Below are 13,897 nucleotides of genomic sequence, written 5' to 3'. Positions count from 1 at the left end.
GCACGCAAGAGGCCTTTGGCTCCCGACGGAGAAATCCCTACATATCAACGTCCTGGAGCTCCGTGCGGTGTTTTGGGCCCTCAGGTCCTTCCTTCCGTCCCTCAAGGGCAAGGTGGTGAGGATCTTCACCGACAACACCACCACCATGTTTTACATCAGGAAACAGGGCGGAACCAGGTCCCCAGCACTGTCCAAGGAGGCGCAGGACCTGTGGCATTGGGCCGTCGCCCAAAGGATGTTTCTGGTGCCGTTTCATCTGGCAGGGATAAAAAACACCATCGCCGACTCACTCAGCAGGGAGCTGCGCTCGTGCCACGAGTGGGAGCTACGGCAGGATCTAGTGGATCGCCTCTTCCGACGGTGGGGCACACCCCAGATCGACCTGTTCGCGACGGCGACCAACTCCAAGTGCCTGAGGTTCGCCAGCAGGTTTCCCCAGGCGAGGAGCATGGGCGATGCTTTCTCGTTCCCCTGGGAGGGCCTGTTCCTCTACGCGTTCCCTCCTTTGCCACTGCTAATCCGGCTAGTCAACCAGCTCAAGAGAGGTCACAGTGCAGGATGATCCTCGTCGCACCTGCGTGGCCGAGGCAGATATGGTTCCCGGACCTTCTGGACTTGTCAGCGTCTCCGCCAATCAAGCTGCCGGTGGACGCGGATCTACTCTCCAGGGAAGGAGGCGCCATCCTCCACCACAACCCGAAATCGCCTGGCTCCTGCAGCGCTAGAGTTTGGAGGATACGACATACCGGCCGACTGCAGAGAGGTTCTTGCAAAGGCCAGGGCGTCCTCGACTCTGAAATGCTACGGACACAAATGGAAGAGGTTCTCTGTCTGGTGCCACGCACAGATTAACCCTCTACGGATTACGGCTCCGCAAGTACTGCCGTACCTGCTGACGCTGGCCAAAGCTGGACTGGCACACGCGTCCATCAAGATTCATCTTGCTGCGATCTCCCGATACACCAGAACCATGGGGCGGACGTCCTTGTGGTCTCATCGTCTGGTGAAAGAGTTCATGAAGGGACTGTTCAGATTGTTCCCGCCGGTGAAGGCTCCGGCCCCGGCGTGGGAGCTCAACGTGGTGCTGACCAAGCTCATGGGACCTCCTTTCGAGCCTCTGCACTCGGCTCCGTTGAAATTTCTGTCGTGGAAAACAGCGTTTCTTGTGGCCATCACCTCCGCACGACGAGTGGGAGAGATCCAGGCCCTTTCCTGCAAGGCCCCGTACTTGACTTTTCACGACACGAGGGTAGTGCTCAGGACGCACCCCTCCTTCATGCCCAAGGTACCGTCGGACTTCCATCTCAACGAACCCTTGGTGTTGCCTGTGTTCTTCCCGTCGCCTTCGTCGCCGGCTGAGAGGACTTTGCACTCGCTGGATGTGGCTAGAGCGCAGAAGTTCTACGTGGACCGCACGAAGTGTTTTCGGAAGACGTCACAACTCTTTGTGAACTTTGGACCTGTCAATCAGGGGAAGGCTCTCTCGAAGGCTTCCATTTCCAGATGCCTCTCCGGCTGTATCATGTACTGTCACCGGTTGGCAAACCGACCGCTGCCTGGCCGTCCGAGAGCCCATTCCACCAGAGCGATCGCAGCTACCACGGCGTTCCTATCTGGTGTGCCCCTGCTGGACATATGCAGGGCTGCTACGTGGAGGTCGACGCACACCTTCACGAAATTCTACTGCGTCGACCGGGATTCCAGGGAGGAGTCCAGAGTCGGCCAATTAGTGCTGTGCAACCTGTTCGCCTGAGGTGAGCCTGGTGAGGAGGTAAGATGCTTAATGTTGAGTTTGATGTAATGCTTAATGTTGAGCCTTTGCCACCTCCCGTGGTTGTGCATGTGTGTACTGCTATGTATTCTTTATTCATGAGCATGTGAATCCATGCCAGACCCCATGCTGGAGAAGGAACAAGTTACTTACCTGTAACTGTTGTTCTCCAGCATGGGTCTGGCATGGATTCACATGCGAACCCTCCCGCCTACCCCTCTGCGCTCTTCACTTGGTCATACTGCCACTTCACGTGCTTCCAAATCTGAAGATGGCTGCCAGAGGCGGGGCTTAGGTAGAGGGCAGTCATTGGCTGTGGTCAGTATGACGCAGAGATCAGTGATTGGTTATTACTACGAAAGACAGATCAGAAACGAAACTGATACTGGTTTTTTCTTTACAGAGGATTCCCAGCCTGACGACGGGGAATATTCATGAGCATGTGAATCCATGCCAGACCCATGCTGGAGAACAACAGTTACAGGTAAGTAACTTGTTCCATTTGGCTATTAGGTGGTGCTGAAAGCACTGCCTTTGGGTCAACATTATTGTCATGGGAAACAAAGGAGAGAGAGATATGTGAGGAAGGGGACACAGCCTCTGGGTGTTTGGTTATTTACCCACCCATTGACCGCTCATAGCCAAACGAGTCCCTGTGGCCATTCCCACCAACTACTTGCCCATCCCCACACAAACCACATCCCACTAGGATCTATGAGTCTACATCTTTGCTTTCCATGCAGTTTTTTGAAAGGTAATCACTTAATTGCAGCCATAAACAAGCTAAACTAGATGCTGTTGTAAAAATACTGTTTTAAGTGTGCCTTCAGCCACTTGATTTATGAAAGAGTGGGAATAGGTGGTTGGAGTATCACTTTATTATGATTATTATATGGGTATTTATTGAGTGGGTACCTAGCTTTGGGAAGCAAAAGAGCGCTTTTCAATCACAGGGGGAATAACATGGTCAGGATTCTGAGAAACAAGGAAGTGTGGATCTAACAATAAGGGACGGAGGACAATTTTCAACAACCGGGGGCGGAAACATTGGGGATCAGATCCCACAGTCTCGGGTATGGTGGGGAGTGGATGCTGTATGGACTCTAGGTCCTATGCAAGAGCCATACCTTGAAGAGGAGTGTCTTGAGCACATTACTAAACTGTAGAAGCAAGAGGGAGAGTTGGATGTTAATGGGGAGGAGGTTCCAGAGTCTTGTCGAATAGGTTTTTTCCTTCCTACCCCATCAGAGTTAAAGTCTGCACATGCCCTTACTTCTGGTGAATTGCAGGCTTCCGGAGATGCTGAGTTTCTCAGTGAGGTAGCTTGTGGACTTCAGCCTGACAGCCTTGTAAATGATGCAGAAGGATTTGAAGATGATATGGGCTGCACTATGAGCCAGTGCATTCTAGTGAGGGCCCGGGTGATGTGGTTGAATTTGCGAAGTCCCTTGAGTCATGGTGCAACATGCAGAATACATCTTAGGGGAGCCATGATCATGGCCAGAAGGCCTTCCAGAAGGGCTTTGCCAACATTCAGATGGGAGAGGACCAAAGCTTGGACAGCAGATTTGAAGTTTTTTCTGGGAAGAAGGGCTTGGCTTTCCAGTAAAGAAAGTTTTTAGCACGCCGTTTGTGTCGTTTTTGCTATGTGCTGTTTGAAGGTGAGGTGTCTTTCAATGTAAAACCCAATGGACTTAGCACAGGTCGCCAGCTGGGGTATGAAGCCTTCGAGGTGCAAAGCAGAGAGCCAGACCTGAATGTCCAGGTGTTTGGTGGTGTTGGTCAGCAGTAGGAATTCAGTCTTGGAGGTGTTGAGTTTCAGGTAAGCACTGGACATCCACGACGGGAATCAATGAGAGGCATGCCTTTTGCCTGTGGATGTCTTCCATGGAGGATATCTTCAGGTAGAGCTGTGTGTCAGCATATTGGTGGATGTTTGTTTTGTGACGTCCCACTGACCTGGATCTGAGAAGGGCTATCCTACTACACACCTGGGCTCTAATACTGCCATTGCTGTGCATGTGCCTGGTAGGTCTGAATGGTACTGCCCCCCCCACACCCCTTCTAGTATGCATGGGCAATGATATGAGAACATGAGTAGTGTCCCTTAACAATTCTCTGGCACAAAGTTCTGGGTCTATTTTAAAAATGCGTTCACTGGTTATCAAAGTTAATTAAATATGTAAAAGATTGATATCACGTTTCTCTCCCTAAAATAGATCAGTTGGATGAGCTCTTGTGCCAGGGCACAGTGTGGAACCCATAGCTGGGTGTTGCCCTTGAGGAGAGACTGCCCAACCTTCAATTTGCAGTGAGTGCAATTAAAGTGGGCTATTAAACACAAATTGGAAATGCCAATAGTTTAGGCTTTAGTGTAGGCATGGACACAGCACTTGCCAGGCAATGCTCTAGTGTTAACTGGCCATTGATGGTAGCAGGTAAGAAAAGGGTGAGTACTTGGGCCTCTAGTAGCAGTGCCTGGCAAATGTCTAATGCTTTTATACAAGGCAAAATTGTAGACTTTCCCAATGCTTGTTTTTAACAGGACCTCTGTAAAGGACACGCATAGTGCTTATAAATCGACTGGCTGAAGGCAGATCTGGCTAATATCAAGGGCCAGGAGTGTACCTAAACCAAAAAAGTTAAAGTTGTGGATTGTTTGACTCGCCCCTACACGTGCCATTTTTATCAACACCTGGCAACACTGATGAGTTAGTCAAATAATCTTGCTGACTGTGTATGTACAGTTTAAAATAATTGAGGGGACACTTTGTTAGAGGCACTTCCAGGAGGCTCTGCAATTTGGTAAACATTCAACATCACATTTCAGGATTAGTTATCCATGTGGCTTAATGGTACTATGAAGCAGCCCTGCATACAAGGCTGCACCTATGAAAGTGCAAAAATCTTGTACAGTACTTATAAAGCCTTGTTAACTCTCGTTTGCCTGTAGTAAACATAGAACATGTTTGATATGATGAAGATAAGTGTTCTATACCTGGATCCTATATCTTTTAATGTTATGTCTTGCTAATGTTTCGAATCTTTTAAGAATAAAACTAACTGAACTATATCAATAATACAGTTCTAGCTTGTCTCCCTCTATGCAGTGTTATGCTATTACAGTCTCCAGCTCTGCCTTTGCTTTCAAAAACATTACAAATCTGAAAAATTTTGAATCACGTTAGCGATTCTGCTTTTTGTACTGTTCCTCAAAGGAAGCCATACCAGGTGCTTGATAATTACCCTGTTTCAACATGGCGCTTGCTATTGGAATTCTGCAGTTTTGCAGTGCTCTAAATAACCAGCCACAACAGCTTAATCTCTTGTCATAATTCTGGTGCTGAGTACCTTTTCTAGGGCGGCACATTATAGAACTCGAGAGAAATTATCCATTGAGCTGGAGACTGACGTAAGACCTAAATGTGGCTCTTGTTGCACCAGTCCTGTCCTCATCTCGAGGTCACAGAAATGAGAGGTGCACATAGTTCCTGGCCCTCTACTCCCCATCATCGATGCATCGCAGATGTGAGAAACGTTCACTCAGCCATTTAGACCTTATCCTGATGACGTTGTTGAAGAGATACAGCTGCAATCGATGGAGAAAGTCGACTGACTGATCATGAAGAAAGCTGATGACGTCACGACGAACACCTCAACATAGATGCGTCAGACATGAAACACACACGCATTCCTGCACAAAGTTACACAGACGCTTAGGTTGCATTAGACAAGAAGAACATGCTTTTGACTCACTTCGCTATGCAGTAACCGCAAGTTGCACAAGAATACATATGAACTGCTTGCTGATGCTTAGATGGAATCCACAGCTGCATTGATATAAATGGGACGACGCAGAAAGGGATCGAGAACACGGAGTGAGACCTGATATGCTGACTTTGCTGAGACGCGCAGTCCAGGCGGTCGGAGCAGGTATTGTGCAGAGCCTTGCCAAGGACACAAAGGGAGGGTTTCAAGTTAACAGAAGAGCTACAACACCTGCAAGAGTAAAAGCCAAAAATCCTCATGAATGCAAGCAGAGAAAATGTAATTTTTGGTCCCTACACACAATCTGAAACCCACAAGACAGAACCTATTAATTTAAACCAGACGGAGACCATCGTTCCCACCCAACTGAAGGCAGGATGATACAAAAGTAATACCTAGTGTTTGTCACATGACCCAGAGGATTAAAGATGGTAACTTGTTAGGAACAAGCAGCACCTCGCACCACCTTCAATAGTTTCTCATGGGCTGGTACCTGTCTACCTTTGCTGACCCATCCCTATACACCTTCCACCCTAGCGCACACTTTGTTCTGATGATAATCACAGCGTGTTAACCTGACCTACCTATTACCGCAACATTTAGTACGTGGTCCCAGGGGGAGCCACCAGATATTGCCTAACCAATAGGTATACTAACCCCTTATGTACACTCTATGTAGTTCACCTCACTAATCAATCCTTAGGTTTTATGGCAATGGTACTTGTATTTTGTGATGTCACGCGCCCTTAAAAGATCGTGACAAGCTTGAGACTGACTAGAAAGTATTGGAGAATTGCTTATTGTCCGTTAACTTGACCCATGTACCAAAAGGTTTCAATAAAAATATAATTTTGTCACATTGGTGGTTTCTTCCGTTTTTGGAGCAGGGGATTTCCTCGGCCAATTCCTCTTGCTTAATTAGGGAGATTAACAAATCCCTCACCTGATTTCAAGACTCTAATAACTGGACACAATTTTGTCCTCTATACAATATTCAATAAGCGGCCATTGGAAAGTGATACAATAATCCAGATTTTGCTTGGAACTGGGCACAATGCAGATGTGGTGCCCTAAAATGGGGATTCTATTCTAGATGAGGCCTCCACAATTTGACAACACTTTAGACAGGGATGCTAAAAATGGTCACAATACTGCAGGTGTGTCTTCAACCTGGAGACAATACTCTAGATGAGGTCTCCACTATTAGACACAATACTCCAGATAAGGCCTCCATAACTGGCCACGATCCTGCGGGTGGGGCCTTCACAACTGGAGGCAACACACTAAATGAGGCTTTCACGATTATGAGGTACCCAGATCTGGGCCCAATACTGCAGAAGGGAGGCTATCCAAGAACTAGGCCCTGTACTCCTATGTGGACCCAAAGAACTGACCAAAACAAGCAGATGTACCCCTCAAAGAGCCAGGCGCAGCAATCTATTACAGGCCCCAGCCTCACAAGTGCAGCACAAAATACTTCAGCTGGTCCCCTCTCAGAACTGGACCCAGGGTCCCAGATGAAGCCTCCCCAATGCTTGCTACAATATTTGTACCCGCCGTGGGTGGTGTGGTGGCCTCCTAGCCAGGAGGCTCAGTACGAGAACTTTACAACGTGGTAAAACCCCTGCTCCAGGCCTCGGAGATGGAGACATCCATCTTCCCCCTCTGGGTACCAGATAAGTGGCCCTGCGCTCCCCCATCTCCCTTTTTCTGCCACCCCCATTTTCCAAATATTTAGATGCTCCCCACACTACTTACCTGAGCTTCTCAGTCCCTCGCTGGCCCCAGGGACACTAGTGTTCCCAGCGCATCCCCAACGCTGCAATGGCTGCCATGGAAATGGAGAAGGGACTACACGTTGTTCCCTTCAACCCAATCCATGGAGCTTATCTTGCTTTGTCGTTTTTTTCCAAGCTGAAGTGACAAACACGCCGTTCCTCAAATTGGAGGGGAAAAAAAATGATCAGTACCGCGGTACAACGTTCCAGGATTTCTTGCTTAAGTAGTGCAAGTTGAATTTTTCTATTGGACATCCCTTCACCATTGAAGCCACACATTTCCCTCACTCTCGTTAGTGGCTTATTGTGACATTTGAACAATGTACTGGTCAGTGGGTGTATCACCCCTAGGCACCAACAGCTCCTTGAAGATTCTTGCTGGCCGCAAGAAGGCCACATGTAGAGGTGCTATCCTGCAAAAATAAAAAAATAAGACTCACATAAGACACCAATTTCTCCTCTCCACAGCAGGTGCTGGCTAGGGCGATGGGAGGTGACGGATCAGCCAAAGCGAGCACTCTTTTTACTTTCCGTAACAGCAGTTTTCCCTGCTTCTGAGAGAGCAGACCAGTTTACAGCCAACTGACCCCCTGCTGATTTCTTTCCACCAATGGTAACTGATGTTTGCAAACCCTCACTGCCTAAACTGCAGCGGACTTGCTGTGCTTGCACAACGCCTATGGTGCAGTTGAAATCAATGTGTAAACACTGCCTCCTCCACTCGGCTTGGGAAGTTTTGAAGGGATGCGGTTGGGCATGAACCTTCGGAGTGTAACCTTATAAAGCGGAGAATCCGCTCGTAGTGGCACAACCCCCACCCGTCTAAAGAGGTAGAAAGAACTTTTTCCCTCACGTTGGTGCAAATATCGGATTTGACAGTTTGTTTCAGGGAAGTGCCATCCATGTCTTACTCATATGTATCATTACATGGATTAAAGCATGGTGCCTTTTTAGTTTGGGATATTGGGTGCTGCTTGCGACACCGATAAGGCGAAACTATTGCATTTTTGTACAGATAGGGAGGAATGCCATAAGAGGAGGGACAGAGGCTGTAGGCGGTGATTGGTTATTTGCCCACCCATTGACTGCCATGGCTATGCTAATCCCTGTGGCCATTCCCATCCAGTTCCTGCCTATCCAAAACACCTCTTCATGGGAACTTTTTGATCTTGCTTTAATCAAGCCTTACTTTCAAACATTGCACTCAGTGCATGCCAGTGTTTTTTCAAAGCAATTCTCTGAGAGTTAATGACTTAATTGGAGTTGTAAACCCACTACTGGTGTAATAAAAATCTCTTCCCAATTCTCCCTTCAGCCACTGGATTTATAAGCACTCTGTGTGTCCTTCAGTGAAGTCCTGTTAAAAACAAGCATCGGCAAAGCCAACAGATTTGGCTTGTGTATAAGTATTGGGCATTTGTCAGGCAGTACTTTTAGATGCCCATGTACTCGCACCATTTTGCACCTGCTACCATCCGTAGCCAGTTAATACCACTACGGCTGTGCCTGGCATGCACCCTTTCCCATGCCTACACACATGCTCAAACAGTTGGCATTACCAATGCTTGTTTTACATTGAGATCGGGATGCAAACTCGTAGTTTGCTTGTGTTGGCACTGATGTTTGCATGTCTGAAGCTGGCATTGGTGAGTAGTGTGAGAAATTGGCACTGCTATGTATTATGCCAAACTTCCAGGTTTGGATCGGTTTAAAACTCACATTAGTGTACAGCAGGAGTATCTGACATGAGTAGGCAGTGTAAGACTGTGGGATAGGATGTACAAAGTGAATGTAATGGTTACCTCATACACTGAATTCTATATTTGCAAGGTAATGGGTATCAGTTGTATCCATTTTGGGAACTCATTTTTAAGTTTAAGCTATTATAAGCTAAATCTATTGCAATGGAGTACACATAGAAGACAAAGCTTGTGGATCTTTGGTTATTTATCCATCCACTGACTGCTCCATGCAAAGCTAATCCCTATGGTAATTCCCTCATCAAAATGGAAGATCTTCTTTTCACCTTGTTTTGTCTTCTCAGCAGGGTCAGGAGCAATAATGTAGCATTTAATACTAAATGAAGACTAAAGGACTAAAAGACACATATTTGTTTATCATTCTTTAGCAATGGATGAGTATTCAGCAGGTTGAATAGTTTTCATACACTAATATTAAGTCCACAAGACGCCAGACAGGTAACTGTTCCAACAATTTGAAGTACAAATGTTTTGAGACGCTCCTGCAGTAGTGATCATGGCAACTGCCTGAAACTCCATGGGTTGGGTCCTTTATACCCTTAGTTTGAACTCTGGGCCAGGATGCCTTGACACAAGCAAACACATTATTCCAGGCTGCCTGGCCAACTTGGTAAACATCTTATCATAACCTGGAGGATGCACTTCATTCAAGAGATGCTGTACTTGAAAGATGCTGCACTTAACTATATACAGACAATATGTGTTTAGTGAATTTTACATGGGGTTATATGGCCATGAGGATAGGGTCAGCTCGGATGAGATAGAGGAAGTTCTGTCCCGCCCCCTGTCTATGCTAACTCCAGACATCAAGATACCTAATGGCTTTGCTAGCTGGTAGACTTAGGAAGGACATTGACTCCCTGATCCATTAGGACCAAGCTTGTTTTGTACCAGGGCGTAGCACTTCCATGAACCTTAGGCACATTCAACACATTATCGACCAGACAAACTGGAGTGAGGCCCCATTAATATTGGCACCGCTTGATGCCACGAAGGCATTTGACTCAGTCTTCTGGGAGTGGACGCTTGCATTATTACGTGGGTTTGGAATAGTTGAGGGTTTCATTAAATGGGTTCACCTATTGTACACACTCCGTATGGCTAGAGTTAAGACGGGTAAATGGGTGTCTGAAGCATGGGAGGCACAGAGAGGGCCCATGATATATATATATATATATATATATATATATATATATTCGCCCTAGAGCCAGTGGATGAGTATCTAAGGCATCACTGACATAGGAGAAACCCTGGGAAGCGTACCTGCTTTTCCACCGAAAATCAATGGAACCCATGTGGGATGGATACTATATGCAGACAATCTAGTATTGCTGGATGTGGAACCCCTATCGGGTTACAACAGAAACTGGTCGTCTTGGAGAAGTATGTAGAAGTAAATGGGTTAAAGGAAAACCTGTAAAAAATCAGAAATTCTCATACTTCAAAGCCTCAAAGGAAAGAACGTAAGTGCAACAAAACAGCATCAGTGGAAGCTTGGGACAAAATATTTGGGCATGGACATAAACGGTAACATCAATGATGCCCCATGGGTACTAAAGACAAAGGCAAAGTGTAAACCACTTGCGGCGCAAGGCGCCTTGCTAAATAAGAAATATGGTACATTTTCAATCAAAACAGTGGTTACATTTTACAAAGCAAAAGCAGTGCCTGTGCTAACGTATGGAGCAGAGTGTTCTCTGGGGTGCCCGTCCTCCTTGTGGCCTTTGCTGGAAAACAGCTTTTGGAGTAAAGTCCTGCGGCTACCCAAAGGAACGCCATCTACTTGTATTCAATACGAACTGGGTCTCATTTCAATTAATGCAAAGGTCATTTGGAACACACTTGGGTTATATCGCAAAATGGCCTCTGCAGACCCACTGCCACAATTTGAGATCTTATCCAGAGCAAAAGGGATACAAAATGAAAGTCTTAACCAAATGGTTTGACCAATGTGAAAATATACTAAAACAATTGAGGACAGATAACTATACCCTACGAACAAACCCGAATGCAGTGAAGAAAAAGCTGTGGATCCAGGATTGGATAGACACTACTGAGCAACATCAACTACATAGTGATGCAAAATGATTTAGTAGAATGCAGAAGGTACAACGAGTTACCAAACTACTTGGAAAAATTTCCATCCAAACATCATAGAACATTATTAATGAAGTTTTGACTAAATTTGTTCAAAACTAAAGAGAGGACATCAGTGTGGAAATCAAACACGCAGGACGATGAAAAATGCAGATTTTGCAACAGGGCAAAAGATTCCCTACAATATTTGATACTGTTCTGCCCTGCCTTGAGGTCCTTGCGAACAAAACATTTGGGTGAACTCATAACGCAAAGTACCTCATTGTGTGTGGACAATTGGTGGATGCATTTTGTGGTCACAAAAGACAAGAAAAAGATCTTTGCCTTAACGTTTTATTTAGATAAGAAACGATAACACACCTAGTGTCTTTATACGCAGATGATGTCCTTCTGTACCTGTGCGTACCGGAGCACAATCTACCCATATTGATTGAAGTCCTTAATGCATTCACCAGACTGTCAGGAATTTCCTTTAATAGGAGCAAGTTGCGCCTGTTCCCACTGGCTGGCCGGAAAAAGTATGATACCCAGGACCTTACAGAATTTGGGATACAGTGGGAGCCCATTCTGTTTAAATATTTGGGACCAAATATAGTGCATACTCCAGAACAAATGCACGTAGGTAACACAGTAAGAGTAGTTGAAGGGGTCAAACGATCCATGAATTTGTGGGAGAAACTATTGCTGTCTTTAATGGGAAGAATCGCCTTGGTGAAAATGATAGTGCTTCTGTGGCTATTATACCCATTTTCCAATGAACATCACTATATTCCGGTGAAATTCTTTCTTGGCTTAGACTCAGTCATACAAGTGCTTTTATGGAACAGGGGAAGGCATCGGATCGCACTAAAGACCCTATGCATGCACCACAAGGATTTGGCTGCACAACTGCAATATGTGTTTCAGTGGCTGCTGGACAATCTTGCAACAGAGCAGGAGTTACTGTGAGACCTGGCTAACCCACTGGTTATGTTATTAGGCGTTTATATAACTCTATATATGATTGGTAGGATGGTGCTGAAGAAGGTCGCCTTGGCGCAGGGACAACTGGTAGGAGAGAATGGGATGCTTTATAACACTGCGGTTGCGAATATGGATAAGAGCACCGAGTGTCGAAATTCAATAATCCTTACTCCCCGCAGTGCCCAATGCATCAGATATTTGTCGGGTGGAAAAACTTCCTGTTGCTAGGAGGTGAGAGGAGTTTGGCATTAGCACATGGGGGACATGTATATGGAAGGGATATACAGGGAACTAACTGACTTGATTCACTTGGAGGGGTTACCCAACGGACAGTTTTTGTGGTATCAAAGGGTAACGATGATGGCAAAGAGATGAACCAACACCAAATGTGTTGCTGTAGCTGTTGTATGATTTGGAGGAGGGGTGGACGCCGGTGTCGAGGGTGTATAGCTGCATGCTATCAATCGGTGTACGGGCGGTGGGCCTGAAAATGAAATGAGAAGGGGATCTAAACCAGGAGCTGACAGATAACCAGTGGGACATAGCCCTGATATTGACCAAAAAAAGTATCGCGCAATGCATGATTTCTCCTCTTACAGCTGAATGTTTTTCACAGAACCTACATGACCCCGAAATGGGTTGCTGCATTTTACCCCACTCGTCTTCTAATTGCCTGAGGTGTGGGAGACCAGATGCGGACCGTATGCATATGTTTTGGCACTGTGAGAAAGTGAGGGCATTCTGGGCTAGAATTGAATCGGCTTGTACCAGGGCAGCAGTGGGGTGTTTCAAGTGGGAACTGCTAGAGTGCCTGCTAGGTGTATATCCCAGACCCAAAAAGTACAAATAAATTCATGGCTCCGACATGTGTTGGCGTAGCGATGTATCGCAAAATCGTGGAAATCAAAGAAGGGCCCGCAATACAATATATGGCCCAATGACCTGTTAAAATGGAGCCCTGTTGAGACCATCACATGGTGCAGGGCTATGAAACTGAAAACCCAAGAGCCTATGGAGAACATTATGGTGTGGGGCGCTCTGATTGAGGCAATAATTCACCCTTCGGACGACAAGCCACCTTGAACGAACCCTGGCCAAAATTAGACAGAGCTTGTAATCGAGTGATGGGAACTGGGGGCACTACCAAAGTTACACAGAAGTGCATATATAGTATATGGCTAAAAGCCTTGAAATAGGCCTTGCTCCCTATCCTCTGGCCAAGGTTGCATGGTCCTAGATTAGTTGCCACGTTGTTTAGTTGTTTGATGTTATTTGAATTGTCAACAGTTTGATCTTTCAGAATTATATCTCATTCAGTTGGGAACTCGCAAGGTTTACACAAGATGATCTTGTATGTTTGAACAAATTCCAATAAAGAGAATTTAAAATAAAAATGTACTATCGGTTAACAAGAAGCCTATCGGAAATCGCCGGAAGGCGCAGCCGGCCCGGAAAAAAAGGCACGGAAAGCAAGGCACATGTCCTGTCCCAGCCTGAGTGTCTTCACAAGCCCACCAGCAGAGCCGGAGACCACACTGCGCTGCAGGTGCAGCATTACCCTCACCCTGTCTACACAGCAGGTAAGGGCTGGGATCCCTCATCATTTATTATGCACATCATTTCGTGCATCAGCCGCGTATCGGAAGTAAATTCCGAAAACACATGCATGCGTAGTACAGCAGCGGCGCCAACACTATTTCCTGAAAGAAAGTAGGCATCTAAAGAATAGCGCCTGCCTTCACTCGCTGCCATCAAGAACC

General features: G+C 46.3%; 1 protein-coding gene across 8 annotated transcripts in view; it reads left to right on the top strand.

Annotated features, from left to right (window-relative positions):
• EPS8 (EGFR pathway substrate 8, signaling adaptor) overlaps nt 1-13,897 on the top strand; it is a 1,868,600-nt gene that overhangs the window by 1,178,562 nt on the left and 676,141 nt on the right. The window lies entirely within an intron of this gene.

The sequence above is a fragment of the Ambystoma mexicanum genome, chromosome 12 (genome assembly GCF_040938575.1).
Source record: "Ambystoma mexicanum isolate Mex_15411 chromosome 12, UKY_AmexF1_1, whole genome shotgun sequence".
Taxonomy (NCBI): Eukaryota; Metazoa; Chordata; class Amphibia; order Caudata; family Ambystomatidae; genus Ambystoma; species Ambystoma mexicanum.
This window is presented reverse-complemented; position numbering and strand designations above follow the sequence as displayed.